Here is an 18,125-nt window from a genome sequence, read left to right as displayed (position 1 = left end):
GGCACGGCTGACAGATGAGTTCTGCACATCGTCTTCGATAGGTGATCATTTGACCCGGGTTTCATATGAATCCTTCAAGGGGATAAGGAGATACAGAGCGGACACAAAATGGAAGGCTCAAAACTTTGACTCGGCTTTGTGGCCTTGACCTTGAGCCAACATGGCTGACTCATGAGTTCTGCACATCGTCTTGATGAGGTGATCATTTGACCCAAGTTTGATGAAAATTCTTAAAGGGGTTTATGTGATACAGAGCGGACACAAAATGGAAGGCTCAAACATGTGACCTTGAGTTGTGATCTTGACCTTGAGCCAACATGGCTGACTCATGGGTTCTGCACATCCTCTTGATGTGGTGATCATTTATTCCAAGTTTCATAATTATCCTTCAAGAGGTTTAGGAGATACAGAGCGGACACGAAATGGAAGGCTGAAATCTTTGACCTTGAGTTGTGATCTTGACCTTGAGCCAACATGGCTGACTCATGGGTTCTGCACATCGTCTTGAAGAGGTGATCATTTAACCGAAGTTTCATGATTATCCTTCAAGGGGTTTAGGAGATGCAGAGCGGACACGAAATGTTACGGAAGGACGGAAGATGGAAGGACTGACGGAGACCATTCCTATAACCCCCACCACTCGTGGCGGGGGATTAAAAAGAGGATTTCCTGTTGAAAAAATTGGATTGTTGAAGAAAACTTTATGAGTTAACTGATTTGCTTCATTCAAGAAAGTTGGCACCTCTGTGCAAATACGCATTTTAAATTCTTCAGTTCACATTAGCTGCCTCATCTCATTATAAAGAGTACCTATTTTCTTTGAGGTACACCACCTATCAATTAACTCTCTTTTATCTGGGCAAATTAAACGTGGGTCTGGTCTGATTCCTTTCTACAATTTCGGATTCTGCCTGTATGCTCATAAACTTTCAAAATTATTCCTTTCGCAACATTATAATGTGAGCTTTGATCTACAGACAGCTGTGTGTAAATTTAAGGAAAAACTCATGTGCTCAACTATGATGGTGCATAAGTTCCGGCGGAGCTCCAAACAACCATGGACGGCGTAAATAAATAACATAAATAGTTATATAATCGTTTACAACTACATGTTAACATCTACACTGTGTTTATTTTGTACCCCATACTCACAAAGCAAACAGTTCCAAACCACTATGCAATTAACAATGATATTTTCCAAACTAGAATTAATATATAAACCAGCATACAGGAAGAGCAACTAAGCTTATAAAAACGCAGCAAACGAAAGCGCAAATTCTACTTGCGTTTGTAATTGTTAGTTGTTTGACAATGTATCTTTACAGTCTATACAATCGAGTTGTTTTCACACTTAATGTTTTACAGTGCATCACCAAACCACAGATTGTTGGGTACACGAACAACATCTTTACCAACAATCTTCCTGTTCAATACATATTTTACAGTAGTGTCTCGAACGACTCGCTCAGAAAGTCGTCCCCCTTTAAAAAAGAATGCTACTTGAAAATAAATAAAGAATAAACACATGCAAACTGCGTTAAACCTTGTTCTGGGACATTATTGCAAATGCATCAAAAGAAATATAAATATATATCAGTACAATGAAAATGTTTGGTTTTTAGACAGAAATGTGGTCACTTTATTCCATTTTCAGAATTAAACGTGTATCAGTAAAACTGCAGCCGTTTTGAAGATAAGTATTTGGATTATATTTTGTTCAATTTTCATGTTAAACAGCTCTTTCTTTCAATGATTTGGTTTTGTTTGATTTGTTTCGTCAAAATATGGAATTAGTCCTTAATTTACCTCAGTAATACTGCGGAAGAGTATAATCTAGTATGCGCAATTCCTGTGTTTCCCTTTGTTATGAAAGAAGGTAAAGGTTTCTTAAAGAAATAATCGCATGTTTACTCCCCAAATCAAGGTGTCGTGATACAAAAAAGCCCTATCATGAAGTGATTCGCGCATCTGTTGGCGAAGTACATAACCACTCCTGACTGTAATTGCCTAAGAAATAACTGTTTATAGCAAATACAAAAAGACTAACAAATCGAAAAAAAAATAACGAAAAAAAAATGTAGAAATGAGTATATGCTACTTGAGTATACGTCATTCGTAAAATTATTGCATCTGGTGCTTAAATCATGAAAGGCATTTCGACCCAACACTGAAAACTCTTTCATTTGTTTCTCAAAATGCGAAAGTGAGAAAATTCTACTTTATTGATTATTGGTGATGATAACCAAAACCCGTTGAAGGCCTTTTGTAACTTACACCTGTGCAAGATCTAGGTATATTTAAAGGTCGACAAGCAAGGCAGTAGGCTGCTTTGAAATAAAAATGCTATTTTCTGTGTTTTAACTCTGGCAAGAGTAAAAATCAACTCAAAATGTATAATGGTTTCCCGGGAACACTAAGATATCCTAAAAGATTTGAATCAATCTGTGGCTGAGTGGTTATGGTCTCTGACTTCAAATCACTTGCCCCTCACTGGTATGGGTTCTATCCTCACTCGCGTTGAATTCTTCATGCGAGGACGCCAGCAGACTTACGAAAGGTCGGTGGTTCTATCCATGTGCCCGCTTGTGATGAAATAATATATAGAGGGGCACCTAGAATCTTCCTCCACCATCAAAACTGCAAAGTCGCCATATGACCTATAATTGTTTCGGTGCGACATTAAATCGAACAAAACAATCTCTTAACATAAGAATAAATTATGTAAGAATAACATCGCTGCGTCCAAGTACGGAGAGACATTTTACAGCCGCTACACGACAACTAAATACTGCTATTGTAATGGCTAAAAAAGCTTTAAAAGATCCTTTGTAAGCGTAGGATGCAACCAAGCAAAGTAATAGCAGACTGGGTTTGACTGAGTATCTTCATGAGAGGTAATGAAATGTGGAACAGTCCTTTAGCACCGGTTTAAGCGGAATTCTATCACAGCATAACTGAGTTTACGCCATGATCCCAAAGAACCAGAAAATATAACACTGAGTCCGAGTACGGGTAGACTTTTACAACAACCACACGGCACTTTAAGATTGCTGTAATTGTTAAAATTGACATTTCTGTTTGTCGAAGTTTTGAATTGATTTTATGCAACGCCGAGTACCTCTGGGCTGAAATCGAATGCAAGAGTTCGTAGTCATATAATGCTATTTAACGTATTTAACGCTGGTAATAGGTAACATAAGGAGCGCCAAAACCTGCTGATGGAAGGCTGAACACCACTAAATCCGGCTGTTTTTATTTCATATAAAATGCACTTACTTTATAACGGTTTTATAACATTCTTTGCAATGAGGGTTTAACTGATAGGAGGCTTATTTTTGTATGCCCAGACACATAACAGAAGCATATTCCATAAATAATAATTTTTCCTAACGTTCGGAATCTATCAAATATCACAAATACGAGTAAAATCTCTACTAAAATTGTTAGATATTCCATAAAGTATAAGAAGAAAGAAAGGCTTTTGTTTGTTTGTTCAGGAGGCGGGGTGGGGAGAACACGGTTAACCTAACCACTGTTCCTGGATTCTGTAGTCTCAACAAGTAACTGCCAACTTCACTAAATAAATTAAGAGTTGGAGGACAAATGATTTCGGAGTCGTGCTTTTATCAAATCATTACACCTCGCCCGAGAAGCGAACTCACGATCCACAGATCTGCGCTCCTTCTACTCAGCGTGCTAAGCGGGCGGGATAAAAGAAAGTTGTGACTTGATGTTACTCAACTGAGGGTTAATATAAACATATGTAATTGTATGTTGCAATTCTCCGTATGGGCGACTCAAGAGTCGTGACTTTGTACGGAGGGCTGGTGGCTCAATTTTCGCATTTACAGGACATTAATAATTAGTATTTGTACGAGACGAGTATTTTTATTTCGTTAAGCGTCTGATGTGTAAAAATTCAGAATTAACAATTTTGAATCACTTATCTGAAGTTTATAAGGATAAGTTCACATGCATACGTAACTTTGGGATGGTATTACACAAGAAACTTTTTGTATCATTGTTTACACATATATACAAGTTTAGTTTTATTATTTCAAATAGCATCAAAATATCTGGCCTGTAAAAGCAAAGTCCGCCGTCAAAATATGTGCACTTTTTGCGTAGAGCAGGTAATTACGCCATACAAGCCTAATGGACGCATGTTACTTAACTGGATTAAGAAATGTATCACTGTGCGTGCGTGTATGTTTAGGGAAGGTTAGGGCTAACATCATTAGAAAAACAAGTACAAGAAAACTTTACTACGACCGAGGGGCGAAATCAAGGGTCATACGTCTGAAATCAAAACCTTCAGAATATTTATCGGGAAAGTGTCTTTAAACATCTGTACTACATAAAAAATATTATACGAATTTACTGCTCGTACAAATTTTGACTGATTTTGTAATATTAAATATTATAAAGCTAAGAATATTTTAGTTCAAGACAAAAGCGAATTTTGCATTTTTCCTGTTGAACTTTCTGTTGTATAATATTGATTTCTGATATTTTACAAAAATGACGTATTTTGTTTGTGTTTCAAGAAGGAAAACTTCATGTATATAATATTATACAACTGCATATGCAAACGTTTTTTATTTTTAGCTGTGTATTACAACGGACAATTTGTTTATTGGTTCTTTTAATGGGAAAAATGATATAAAATAAGCATTATTATATAGAAAAATATATTAATAGCGAATTTCAAAAATTAGATGATCAGTATTTCAAACAAAGTTGTTGCATTAACGTATGTTACACATTCTGCATTGAAATCGTTTCGCACTGAAATCGCGAGTTACACAGTTCTAAAAACCTCTTCTGAAAAAAAAACAACACCTCTTTCACGTTTATAACGAATCTGATGAATGAGTAAAATTCTAAAATTTGAAAGGGAATATATCAGAAAAGTTTACTTGTAATTTAGCGGTAGGAGTAACGCAATATGTTATTACAAGAAAATTAATATGGTGACCCCATAAGTTTATTCCTTCAAACGACAGAAATTAAAGTTTTCATCATCGTGTTAGATTTTTCGTCAAATTCTATCGTTTGGATTTTACATTAGACAAGATTAAAGGAAACATTTTATTCAAAACTCAAGGTCGTACCTGTCCCTCTGACGTCACTTTAATGTAAATATCGACTTTTTCGATGTTAAAATGATCTCCACACGTTTTACATCACTTTAAAACATTTTATATGGAATGATGAGTAATGAGCAAATCGATACTTGTTGACTGAAAAGAACGATTAACGAAAAAAGGTCTGACGGACATGAATTCACGGTTCATTAAAAATTGACGTCGATAGACGTGTTTGAAGGCCTGCGGAGAAAAAAGTTACAGAAATATCAAAATGTAAATTATGCATTAACTGAGAAATATGCTGAATCTAATATTAAACAAATTGTCGAAACGGAATCCTATAACTTAAACTCAGGCACATTCCACCTTAAATGAATAAAATGTTATAAAAGTATATGCCAACCTTGTTGAAATCCTGACATTTTATTGCCCGTAAAGAGTGGGTTTTTTTTCCAAAATGTCGTACAGTTTTAGAATGTCAACTAAAGCAACAGAATGTTAAATGGATGCAATGGTAGCATTGAGCCTATTGACTCGACATGCCTTTGAAATTATTAGTAATAATCATGTAAATTAACATAACATTCCTATATTTTTAACGTTTACAGTAAATCAAGCATTTATCATTGTATAGAACAATACCAATAACGTTATTAATTATATCCTTAATTGGCCGCCATTAATGTGTTCGTCTGGAGTCTGCTTTTCAAGGCAACAATCCCATTTCTTTAGAGCCATTCTGAAAGAAGAAGTGAACTTGTTTCACGCTGATAGACAGGGGATTTTAGTAGAAAAGGTGTCAGTTTTCAAATCAAGGAGGAATAACACGTGAGTAGCAAATATCTGCAGCATTTCATTTTTTATATAAGCGTTTTAGAACAAGAATAAATAGTAAACAAATTTGTAGACATCTTTAAATATTTCTTTAGTGATCAGTGGCAGATCTTAGCTTTTTACCAATGAGATTACTGGCGAGCAGCATAATAATGGTACTTTTTGAAAAATCTAAAGCATGTGCTAAACTATTATTCCCGCCTTCAGCCATGTTCAGGCATGTTTTCAAAGCATCAAGGGTCAAATATAATCCTTCATATATTTTTTCAGCTTTTTAAAGTAGCACAAGAAGCAGTAGCAGTAGTATATTGCTATTGTAACTGCTGCTATTGCTACTGCAATTTTTACCATTCTGATACTGCTGCTACTGCTGCTGATTCTACTGCTGCTACTGCTACTGCTACTACCGCTACTGCTCAATAAACTGTTAGTGCTACTACTGTTTCTGCCAGTTTCACGTTTTTGCTACTGCTACTACTGCTTCTGTCAATTTCACGTTTTTGCTACTGCTGCTACTGCTGCTACTGCTACGGCCAACTTATATCGATTTCCTATGTACTATATTTTACTACTACTTTACTATTACCGCTCTTGTCTCCATATTTTGAATGAACAGGGATATTGATGATTTTCAGTATTTAAACTCAAGAAACTTCACTATTCAACCATAGTAATAAAGACGTTCATGTAGTACTGCCAGGAAAACAAAAACAGCTTACTATTACCACTCTTTTCTCAACCAAAAATAAAAAATATATATTAACGGTAGCATAAACAAGTGGTTAAATTATTGTTAAAAAATATTTATTAATAGTGACGATATCTCTAAATACAAAGAACAAAGAGGAAAATATCCTTTTAATTGCTTATAAATATTTTAGCTCCTTGATAATTTTTCAGCATTTAAACAAGTAATAAACACAAAAGTAAAAAGGGCAAACATTGCAATAATCCTTATTTTCACTGTTCAAAATACAAGGTATAGTTAATTTTTAGTCTTTACGTAAGGAAACACTGAACATTTATCAATTGTAAAGAATAAATCTATATCAGTCATAGTTTTACCTTTATGTTATATCATATTGTTCATGAAATATGATTAAATCAGGTTGTTATAAACTTTTCAAGAAATTATTTCTTTTCAATACAAAAAAAAAAACATATTTTCAATAATTAATGCTGATTTTTCTGTCATTTTCATGTTGTTAAATTCACAACGAAAACGATTTGGCATAGAACAACAAAAACATAATAACGATATTTGCGCATGACATATCACTCTCAATTGATCCGCGCATAGTAATTTAGAATACCGGTTACAGTAAATGATATCATCACATAGGAGTATATTTCTGCATCAAAGTAAAAACAATGTTTTTGGAAAATAGAGATGTACTAGTAGTACTTGTAGTAAGTTCATTATGTTCATGTCTCGAAACAAAAACCCGACTTGAGTTTAGGGGCCATGCCTTTTGATCTGACTTTATTCAAATTTATAGCCGATGTGTGTTTTGAACACGGGCCTCATGATAGAATTTATGCTAAAACCCCGCATTATGATGCTCGAAAGTAATATTTCACCATCCCGTACTCTTAAGTAAACGTGTAAATAGGAAATACTAATGACTGTGACTCAATGCAGACTTGAAGCGCCGTTATAAATTACAGACTTCGGTATATACCGGATTCCAGCATTTTGAACGAAAAGTATCTTAAATGGTTATATTTTGTAACCATGGTAACACTAACCCTAAAATTTAGTCAATATATTATACATATTATAAACTAAATGCGTGCGGACATACAAAAAAAAATATACATATTTTTGCCGTACGTCTAATTGATAATCACTTCCGGGCATGCGCAGAAGACCCCTCCAACTCTGCAATGAGTTACATCGAATACTAGTAGAAAACGATACCCCTCTTTCTATGTGGATTGCGGTATGGGCAGCTGTGCTCTTTGAATATGGCTTTTTCTGTTGTTCCTAGTATTTTGGAAAATGTATCATTATGAACTGAGAAAATTAATTGTAAATCTGAATGAAAACGTTTTCTTACAACCATTTTGTTTTAAATTGAGTTTGCTGCTTAATTCAAAACTTATTTGCTTCTATCCTGATAACATGTGCCAATATAAGATTAGAGAAAATACTGATTATTTGACATAATGACAGTTTATGATGTTTCAGACTCAAATCTAAAGGGAACAAACAAAAGAAGATCTGGACAACATGAAGTCACTTAAACTAAATCTGATTCTTATTTCGCTGGCAATCATCGCTCTCGTAATAGATATTAAAGGTCAACTATGTAATCAAAAAACATGCGAAGATATAAAAGGCAGGTGCGCAAGAAAAGGACAAAGTATGAGATGTGCAAGGATAGGGCGAACCTGTCGCTGCAAGTCAAGTTTAATTCTGAACAAACTTCCTCCGTTTTACGAGAAACAATCGGTTAATGGACTCGAGGCCACACTTGATATTTCTCTCGCTATACAGAGTAACGGAAAAGCTGGAAGTGTCATTGACAATGACAATACAAATGACACAGATTACTGACTGATTTCATGTTGTAAATGGAATAATTAATATATTGAACGTGGTTTGTCGTGGACATAGTTTTACCAAATTGAATGTTGATTGTTATGGTTAACAAATAATATATAAAGAAAGTAGTTAACCATTACATACTGTTGTATTTCATTTATTTTAAAGATTGCAATCTAAAAAAAACTAATATTTGCAAGTAAAATGTTCATAATAAAAATTAAAGTTAACAGTCAAACCTTGTTGACATACAGTCTCTTTGTTATATCTGTAACTAACTGTTAATGCAACTATGTGTAAGAAATATTGAAATATAATTGATGACTTAGTTACCAAAGCCACCGGTATTACAAACATCCGTAGAGCGAAGTTTCTCAATATTAAATTAGAAATTGTAAGCATTGTTGTTGCAAAATGCCTTACACTGTATTGTAAATAATTGTATTAAATGTAAACTAGCAACTTACCTATTTACTCAAAATGAACTGAATTGTGTTGGGCAGTCGATGGCATATGTAAAACAAAATACAAAACATTGCCCGGAACAATAGAGATAATATTTCATCACTTAAGCTAAAATTGGACATAGAAGTATGAATGCTGTGCATGTAACACCAATATATTAGCCGCGCCATGAAAAAACCAACATAATGGCTTTGTGACCAGCATGGATCCAGACCAGCCTGCGCAACCGCGCAGTCTGATCAGAATCCATGCTGTTCGCTTTCATAGCCTATTGCAAGTAGAGAAACCATAAGCGAACAGCATGGATCCTGACCAGAATGCGCGGATGCGCAGGCTGGTCTGGATCTATGCTGGTCGCAAAGCCACTATGTTGGTTTTTTCATGGTGCGGCTCATGTTTTGAATACTGCTTAGTAATACATCATCGATTTGTGGGATACACAGTTTATAATGTTTAGGATTCTTTGTGCATTTTAGAAGTAATGTTCTAATTTCGTGACAGTTGAAATAGTTACCAATTTAGAGCCCAGACAAAGAGAATTGTAGAAAAATCAAGAACAGACAGACGGATTGATATTAAGTGTTTCACAAGATGCTTCTCCCATAAGAAGCCATAAATATCCCTGTAAAAATAATCAACATGGCGAGGATAAATTTACTCATAAAGCACAATGTGAAGACAAACTTGTTGCTGATAACTACGCAATGTAAACTTAACAACGTTTTATTTAAGTATCTTATAAAAATATTATGTAAATTTTGTTGTAATACTTTTAAGCACCTGTTTGAAAAGACGTTTTACAGTGCCAAATGGGAGCAGATTTGTATTTCATTCAACATTTGTCGCAGTCAGCATGTCCCTAAACAAAGTCATTTCAACGTTTGAAAGGTATAATATTCGACTGTCGTGTTAAAACAGCCTTTGTCATGATAAATTCACATTCAAAATAGCTCTAAAAGTGAAAGCGATAGCATCGCAAACATTTTAGTCTTTAGAAACAGTAAAACCATACAACACTATATTATCTCCCTATCATTTTAATTTATAACATTTAACAATGACCCTAATGATCAGTAATTATCAAACTTCTGGGAATGTCAATAATTCCACAATGACTAATAGTAATTATACTGTGAAGCTACGGAGCTGATAGCATACTAGTTGTTGTTTGAATTCTGTCTCTATTATTTCATTCCAGTCGAGGCATACTGTATTTCTATGAGACAGGACATTCAGCTTAAAGGGAGAATTTTTTAGGATGACATTAATTTGCTGAGTTCTGCCTTCTTAGTATACGATCATACATGATAATAAACTTTAGAGATCTTAAATTACATTTTAGCTTTTAAACCTTTAAAATGACAACATGCTAGGTATGCTTTATAATTTACTGTCTCTCAAGTAACGTACGTGACTATATCTTACGTAAACAAAATGGTAAACATTTTACAATACATTTAACATCATGCAACATTTAAAAAAATAAACTATCAAAAATATTGATATATAGATTGTTTTCTTTTCACTGATTAGTATTGTTAGAAAACTCGGACATTTCATTCATTGTCTTGTCGTATTATATTAATTATAGTTTATGTTTATTAGTGTACTACGTGATGTACATGTACCACATTCCGTGTAGTTATTATTAAAAATATCCATGTATGAGATCATGATCTCAGTATACTGCTATTTTAGCAATCGATAAACAAAAGATTTATGTAAAGTAGTTTTAACACCAATAATGCAGAATGTTCTAGAAACATTTACTTACGCTTAAATACATACGTTATTGTCAATACGTTGCAGTTTTGTACAGCTAGAATCAGTACTGCGCATTTAAAATTACATCTAACACAAATCTTTGTTATAACGATATTGTTAATTAAACAATTCAAGACAATATTTGCTGGTCTCTTAAGGTCTGTACAGTCTGACAAACGCCCTAATTTATGTCTTAGATATTCCATTGTGCATTGTCGACTCCCGGACCTCCATAATAGTCTTAAAATAAGTATAAGACTCGGGGTTAAATCTCAGAGAGGTAAGGCCTGTAGGTTTTGTATCATCATCTCTTTTAGGTGAATGTCTCCGGTGTTCACGCAATGGCTGCAAGTAGGCAGAGACAAGGGCTTTTAAGTAGAAATATTACTTGTAAATTTTGAGAATTTGAGAATTTCCTGTATTAGAAGTATTGAGAACCTAGGCCTAGAAGTATCTTGTGGAAAAGAGGATTTCCTGTTGAAAATATTTGGTTTGTTGAAGAAAACTTTATGAGTTAACTGATTTGCTTCATTCAAGAAAGTTTCATTTCTGTGCAAATACGCATTTTAAATTTTTCAGTTCACATTAGCTGCCTCAGCACATTATAAAGTGTACCAATTTTCTTTGAGGTACACCACCTATCAATTTACTGCTCTTTTTTGGGCAAATTCAACGTGGGTCTGGTCTGAATCCTTTCTACACTTTCGGACTCTGCCTATATGCTCATAAACTTTCAAAATTATTCCTTTCGCAACATCATAATGTGAGATTTGATTTACAGACAGCTGTGTGTAAATTTAAGGGAAAACTCATTTGCTCAACTATGATGGTGCATAGGTTCCGGCGGAGCTGCAAACAACTATGGACGGCGTAAATAAATGATATAAATAGTTATATAATTGTTTACAACTACATGTTAACACGTTACATGTTTATTTTGTACCCATACTCACAAAGCAAACAGTTCCAAACCACTACAAAATTAACAATGACATTCTCCAAACTAGAATTAAGATATAAACCAGCAAACAGGAAGAGCAACTAAGTTTATAAAAACGCGGCAAGCGAAAGCGCAAATTCTACTTGCGTTCGTAATTGTTACTTGTTTGACAATGTATCTTTACTGTCTCTACAGTCGAGTTGTTTTCACATTTAATGTTTTACAGTACATCACCAAACCACAGAATGTTGGGTGCACAAACAACATATTTTCCTGTTCAATACATTTTTTACAGTAGTGCCCCGAACGATTCGCTCAAAAAGTCGTCCCCCTTTAAAAAAGAATGCTTCTTGAAAATAAATAAAAAATAAACACATGCAAACTGCGTTAAACCTTGTTATTGAATTTTAGCTCTGGGACATTATTGCAAATGCATCAAAAGAAATATTAATATATATCAGTACAATGAAAATGTTTGGTTTTTAGACAGAAGTGCAGCCGCTTTATTCCCTTTTCGGAATTCAACGTGTATCAGTAAAACTGCAGCTGTTTTGAAGATAAATATTTGGATTATAGTTTGTTCAATTTTCATGTAAAACAACTCTTTCTTTCAATGATTTGATTTGTTTGATTTGTTTCGTCAAAATACGGTATTAGTCCTTAATTTACCTCAGTAATACTGCGGAACGGGTATAATCTAATAGCGCATGCGCAATTCCTGTGTTTCCCTTTGTTATGAAAGAAGGTAAAGGTTTCTTAATGAAATAATCGCATGTTTACTCACCGAATCAAGGTGTCGTGAAAATGGACCTATTATGAAGTGATTCGCGCATCTGTTGGCGACGTACATTACCACCCCTGACTGTAATTGTCAAGATTTCACTGTTTATAGCAAATACAAAACACTAACAAATCTAAAAAGAACGAAAAAAAAATGAGTATATGCTACTTGAGTATACGCCGTTCGTAAAATTATTGCATCTGGTGCTTAAATCATGAAAATCATTTCGATCTAACACTGAAAACATTTTTCATTTGTTTCTAAAAATGCGAAAGTGAGAATATTTTACTTTATTGATTCACGGTGATGATAACAAAAACCCTTTGAAGGCCTTCCGTAACTTACACCTGTGCAAGATCTTGGTAAAATTAAAGGTCGACAAGCAAGGCAGTAGGCTGCTTTGAAATAAAAATGTGCTATTTTCTTTTTTTTAACTCTGGCAAGAGTAAAAATCAACTCAGAATTTATAATGTGTTTCCCGGGAACACTAAGATATCCTAAAAGATTTTAATCAATCTGTGGCCGAGTGGTTATGGTCGCTGACTTCAAATCACTTGCCCCTCACTGGTATGGATTCTATCCTCACTCGAGTTGAATTCTTCATGTGATGAAGCCAGCAGACTTACGAAAGGTCGGTGGTTCTACGCATGTGTCTCTTTGAGATGAAATAATATATAGAGAGGCACCTAGGGTCTTCCTCTACCATCAAAACTGAGAAGACGCCATATGACCTATAATTGTTTCGGTGCGACAATAAATCAAACAAAACAAGCTCTTAACATAAGAATAAATTATGTAAGAATAACATCGCTGCGTCCAAGTACGGAGAGACATTTTACAGACCTAAATACTTCTATTTTAATAGCTAAAAGTCTTTTAAAAGATCCTTTGTAAGCATAGGATGCAACCATGTAAAGTAATAGCTGACTGGGTCTGACTGAGTATCTTCATGAGATGTAATGAAATGTGAAACAGCCCTCACGCCCCTTAGCACCGGCTTAAGCGGAATTCTATCACGGTATAACTGAGTTTACGCCATGATCCCAAAGAACCAGAAAATATAACCCTGAGTCCTAGTTCGGGGAGACTTTTACAACACCCACTTTAAAATTGCTGTTTTAATTGTTAAAATTGACATTCTGTTTGTCGAAGTTTTTCATTTATTTTATGCAACGCCGAGTACCTAGATGATTAAAGCGAATTGAAGAGTTCGTAGTCATATAATGCTATTTAACGAATTTATCGCATAAGGAGCGCCAAAACCTGCTGATGGAAGGCTGAACACCACTAAATCCGGCTGTTCTTTATTTTATATAAAATGCCCTTACTTTATAACGGTTTTCCACATTTTCTAGCATATTAGATTTTCAGAGACTTATATTCCCATAAAGAACTATGTCACTACTTTAGAAAAACAAACAGAAAAGGGGTTGTTAACTTTTATATAAGAAAACTAAAGTTCTTGAAATACAACCCGCTGAATTTACTCCTTTTCGCTTCTTTCAATTTCTCTTTCCGAGACATTAAATTCTTACGCCGCCATTTTTATCTAGCATGCGATAGAACATGCCGATTTCAATGATACATACTGAAACGCGGCAGAGTAAAAGTAACACGTTGCTATTGAGAAAAGGCACTAGGAAAGGAAAAAAGATTAGCACTATTTATATTTTGACTATTTGTGACAGACCTACAGAGGTTTACATTTATTTTGGTTGTGATTAGCCTATAACCATCGGCAGCCACTGTCGTGCATGGAGAGTACCAAGGTAATTATTATATTATATTATTTACCGACCGAGAAATTTAAATCTTGTGAGTTGAATGAAAATTGAAATATTTTATAAATATGTACATCTTATAGATAAGCGGTAACAAAAAACAAGAGCACCGCCTTGCGGGTGCTGACGCTCATCTGATTTTTTTGTATAATAGAAATATTGTCCTACCCATGATTTTCTAAGTCTAAAAAGGGCCATCATTCTTGCAAAAAAGCAGGATAGAGTTATGTTTATTGATGTACAGCGTCCGCTAATGATGGTGAAATGCTGTTGCAAGTTTTAAAGCAATAGCTTTGATAGTTTATGAGAAAAGCTGACTTAAACATAATACTCAACCAAGAAAACTGATTTTCTAAGTCCAAAATGGGCAAAAATTATTGCAAAAAGCAGGATGGAGTTATGTTTCTTGCTGTACAGGGTCAGCTTATGATGGTGAACAAGTGTTGCAAGTTTCAAAGCAATAGTTTTGATAGTTTAAGAGGAAAAGTTGACCTAAACATAAAACTTAACCAAGAAATCTGATATTTTCTAAGTCCAAAAGGGGCCATAAATCTTGCAAAAAGCAGGATGGAGTTATGTTTCTTGCTGTTCAGGGTCAGCTTATGATGATGAACAAGTGATCCAAGTTTCAAAGCAATAGCTTTGATAGTTTAGGAGAAAAGTTGACCTAAACATAAAACTTTAACAAGAAATCTGATATTTTCTAAGTACAAAAGGGGCCATAAATCTTGCAAAAAACAGGAAGGAGTTATGTTTCTTCCTGTACAGGGTCAGCTTATGATGGTGAACAAGTGATCCAAGTTTCAAAGCAATAGCTTTGATAGTTTAGGAGAAAAGCTGACCTAAACATAAAACTTAACCAGGCAACGCCGACGCAGACGCCGACGCCGATCAAATGATGACAATAACTCATCTTTTTTTCCCAAAAAGTCAGATGAGCTAAAAAATGAATGTTTTTATAGTCCGTTACTCAAATAACACGAGAAACCCATTTCATTATCTACGGCATTTTATGGTTTCGCAATTTTTGAGAGATCAGTATTTCTGCAATTTGCAGTACTATTCGCTACAACGCATTTTTTTTATTAAATTCTAACATTCGGAATAAAACAATAGTTGACTTTAATAGTTGTCGAAGAGAAAATACGTTATATACTAATAAGAAAGCAGGTAGTTAATGCTTTGAAAAATGAAAGTAAAGGATAATATATGGATTGACTCTGCATCATAAATATTAGGAAAATGCTGCTCAATTCAATTGAGTGTATCAAGCTCGAGTTAGCGCGAAACTAGGATTCTATGTAAAACACCTTTGAATTATTCAGCTATTCAGAATGTCAAACAATTTGTATGTAAAAGTGAAACAGACAAGTAAAACTATTGAAATTGTATTATATTAAACACATTGGGGACTACTTAGCCCGGTGTCAGGGAAGGGGTATCATGTCACGTGTCTACGGCGTGATGTGTTCGAGTCAGGCAGCTATATATGCAACTGGGTATTGCGCTTATTTATATGACTGAAAATTGTTGATAAAGACGCAAAACTCAAAGGTTCAAATAAAATCTGTGAAAAGATCCTTGAAAGCATAGAATACATTTTTCCATTTTTTAATTGCCCGAACAAGAAAACCAACGGAGAGCTATATGAATGTTCTGATCCCGAAATTCCTCAGAAATTATAAATGGCAATTATACAAATTAACATAAATTCCTGCATTGTTTCATGTTCACAACACATGAAGTGCCCTTTACTGGTATAATACCAGTAATATAGGATGATAATATCATTTATTATCCGCAGTGCGCTTGTCTTGCATCTTCTTTTGTTTAGGACACATCCCACATTTTAGGGCTATTCGGACAGAAGAAGTGTTTCTTTTTCACACTGGTCGACAAAGGATTTTATAGAATCAGTGTAAAATTATTTTTAAAATAAGGGAGTAAAAGCAAGTGAGTAGCACAATTTTGCAAATTCCGTCTTTATAGAAGCCATTTAGAAGAACGATTATCAGTTAAGAACGCGTTTATTTTTATTTTTGCATATATCTAAATAGGAAATGTGAACATCAAAACAGAAACATTTAAAGCCGAATAAATGATACAATTTACATGGAATACAATCGATAAAAATTAATCGTATATACATTTACATATTCCCTTATTCCATGTGGGGTACTACCCTTATTCCATGTTGGGTACTACTCTTATTTCATGTGGGGTACTACCCTTATTTCATGTGGGGTACTACCCTTATTTCATGTGGGGTACTACCCTTATTTCATGTTGGGTACTTTATAGGAGGCTGAATTCTTTGAATATTACTTTTCTCCTGTTTCCTTTTAGAATTGTTTAATTTTAAACTGTGATTATCAATGGAAAAATTTATTGATCTAGAATTTAATTCATAGTATCAGTGTTCACATTCTTATAAGCGTAACAGACTATTCTGAATTTGAAAACATCTTGCCAGTTTATTATTAATTGCAGCACTTTTTCAGGTTTGAGTAACAGAGGACATACATTGAAAAGATCTGGACAAAATGAAGTCACTCCAAATAACACTGATTTTTATTTCGCTGGCAATCTTTATTTTCGTTATAGAAGTTCAAGGTCAACTATGTAATCAAAGAACATGTACAGATAGGAAACCCTTTATCAAAGGAAAAGGACAGTGCGCAAGGAGCAGACCAAATATGCGTTGTGTCAGGATAGGCCGAACCTGTCGTTGCAAGTCCAGCTTAATTCTAAACGCAAGTCCTCCAGTTCAAAACAAACAACCGGTTGATGAACTCAAAGCTACACTTGATGTTTCTCTTACCATACAGAGTAATGGAAATACCATGGACAATGTTAATATAAATGACACTTACTCAGAGTATTGAGTGATTCAACATTATGTTGAAATAATTATTTACGGCAACTGTCGCGGATATATTTTCACAAATGTGATGAATTAATGTTTCAGAAGTTTTCAGAACCAAAATGCTACTTTTCATTTGTTTTATAATTTATAAAATTTAAATGCATTCTAACAAGTCCAAATGTGTAACGAATTTAACAGTGTTGGCATAAATATTTTTTTTTTGTTATTTCTGTTAATGTTTACGCATTCGTGGTTAAAGTAATAATTATATAACTGATGAGATAGCTATCATATCCTCCGGTTTGAAAAACGTCGTCAGGAAAACTGTTTTTATTTAGTGGCAAGCAGCACATCTCAACGTTTAATGTGATTTCTGGTGAGCAGCAAAATATATAGAAGAAATGTAAAAGAAGTTTCGAATATTACAATGTAGTGTAACCCGTAAACTAACACCTATGTTTACGTTACAAAATATTAATACTGTTAATATTATGTGAATAAATAGGTATCAGTCTATTAAAATGCTTGTATTGATGTTTCAAATGGAGTTTCAGTGTTCTTTCCTTGTAATTGAAATATTTTCTGGTGTAGTCTGAATCATGTTACCCCGAATTCCTTATAAGCTGTTGATTTATTGTACTGTGAACAGGTCGCCTGGTTGGTTCCTTGTATTGTAAAACTTATTTCCTCCTTTATTTGCTATTGAATTGCTCAAAAAAAGAGAAAGTTGTAAATTTGATTCAAAATTTCAAGTCATGTAAGTTTTAAATCCACTTCTCTTCTCTCTTTTTACGAAATTTTGTTAGGGTAATCGGATTTTTATACCCCTGTGTATATGGCGATCGAACTGTCCGTCCATTTTACTGTTTCGCATACTGCCCAAATTAATGACCCAGTTATGTTCATACTCACACTTAACAATCGATGTGGAAAGATCTACAAACTGACCATATATATATTTCTGACAATAACTGTCATATGACCTCCACATTTGACCTTAAAACTTTTAAACATTTTTGTCGCACAGCCGAGATAAATTTCTCGTTTCCAGACTCA

General features: G+C 34.2%; 1 long non-coding RNA gene across 1 annotated transcript; it reads left to right on the top strand.

Moving 5' to 3' along the window:
- The first annotated feature begins 5,760 nt into the window (after nucleotides 1-5,760).
- On the top strand, nucleotides 5,761-17,612 carry LOC123561583 (uncharacterized). The gene is made up of 3 exons (XR_006688453.2): nucleotides 5,761-5,918; nucleotides 8,116-14,191; nucleotides 16,705-17,612. It is a non-coding gene; the product is annotated as an uncharacterized LOC123561583 (long non-coding RNA).
- Nucleotides 17,613-18,125: the final 513 nt, after the last annotated feature.

This window comes from Mercenaria mercenaria, chromosome 10 (genome assembly GCF_021730395.1).
Source record: "Mercenaria mercenaria strain notata chromosome 10, MADL_Memer_1, whole genome shotgun sequence".
NCBI classification, from domain to species: domain Eukaryota; kingdom Metazoa; phylum Mollusca; class Bivalvia; order Venerida; family Veneridae; genus Mercenaria; species Mercenaria mercenaria.
Note: the sequence above shows the minus strand (reverse complement) of the source record. Positions and strands in the feature narration are given on the sequence as shown.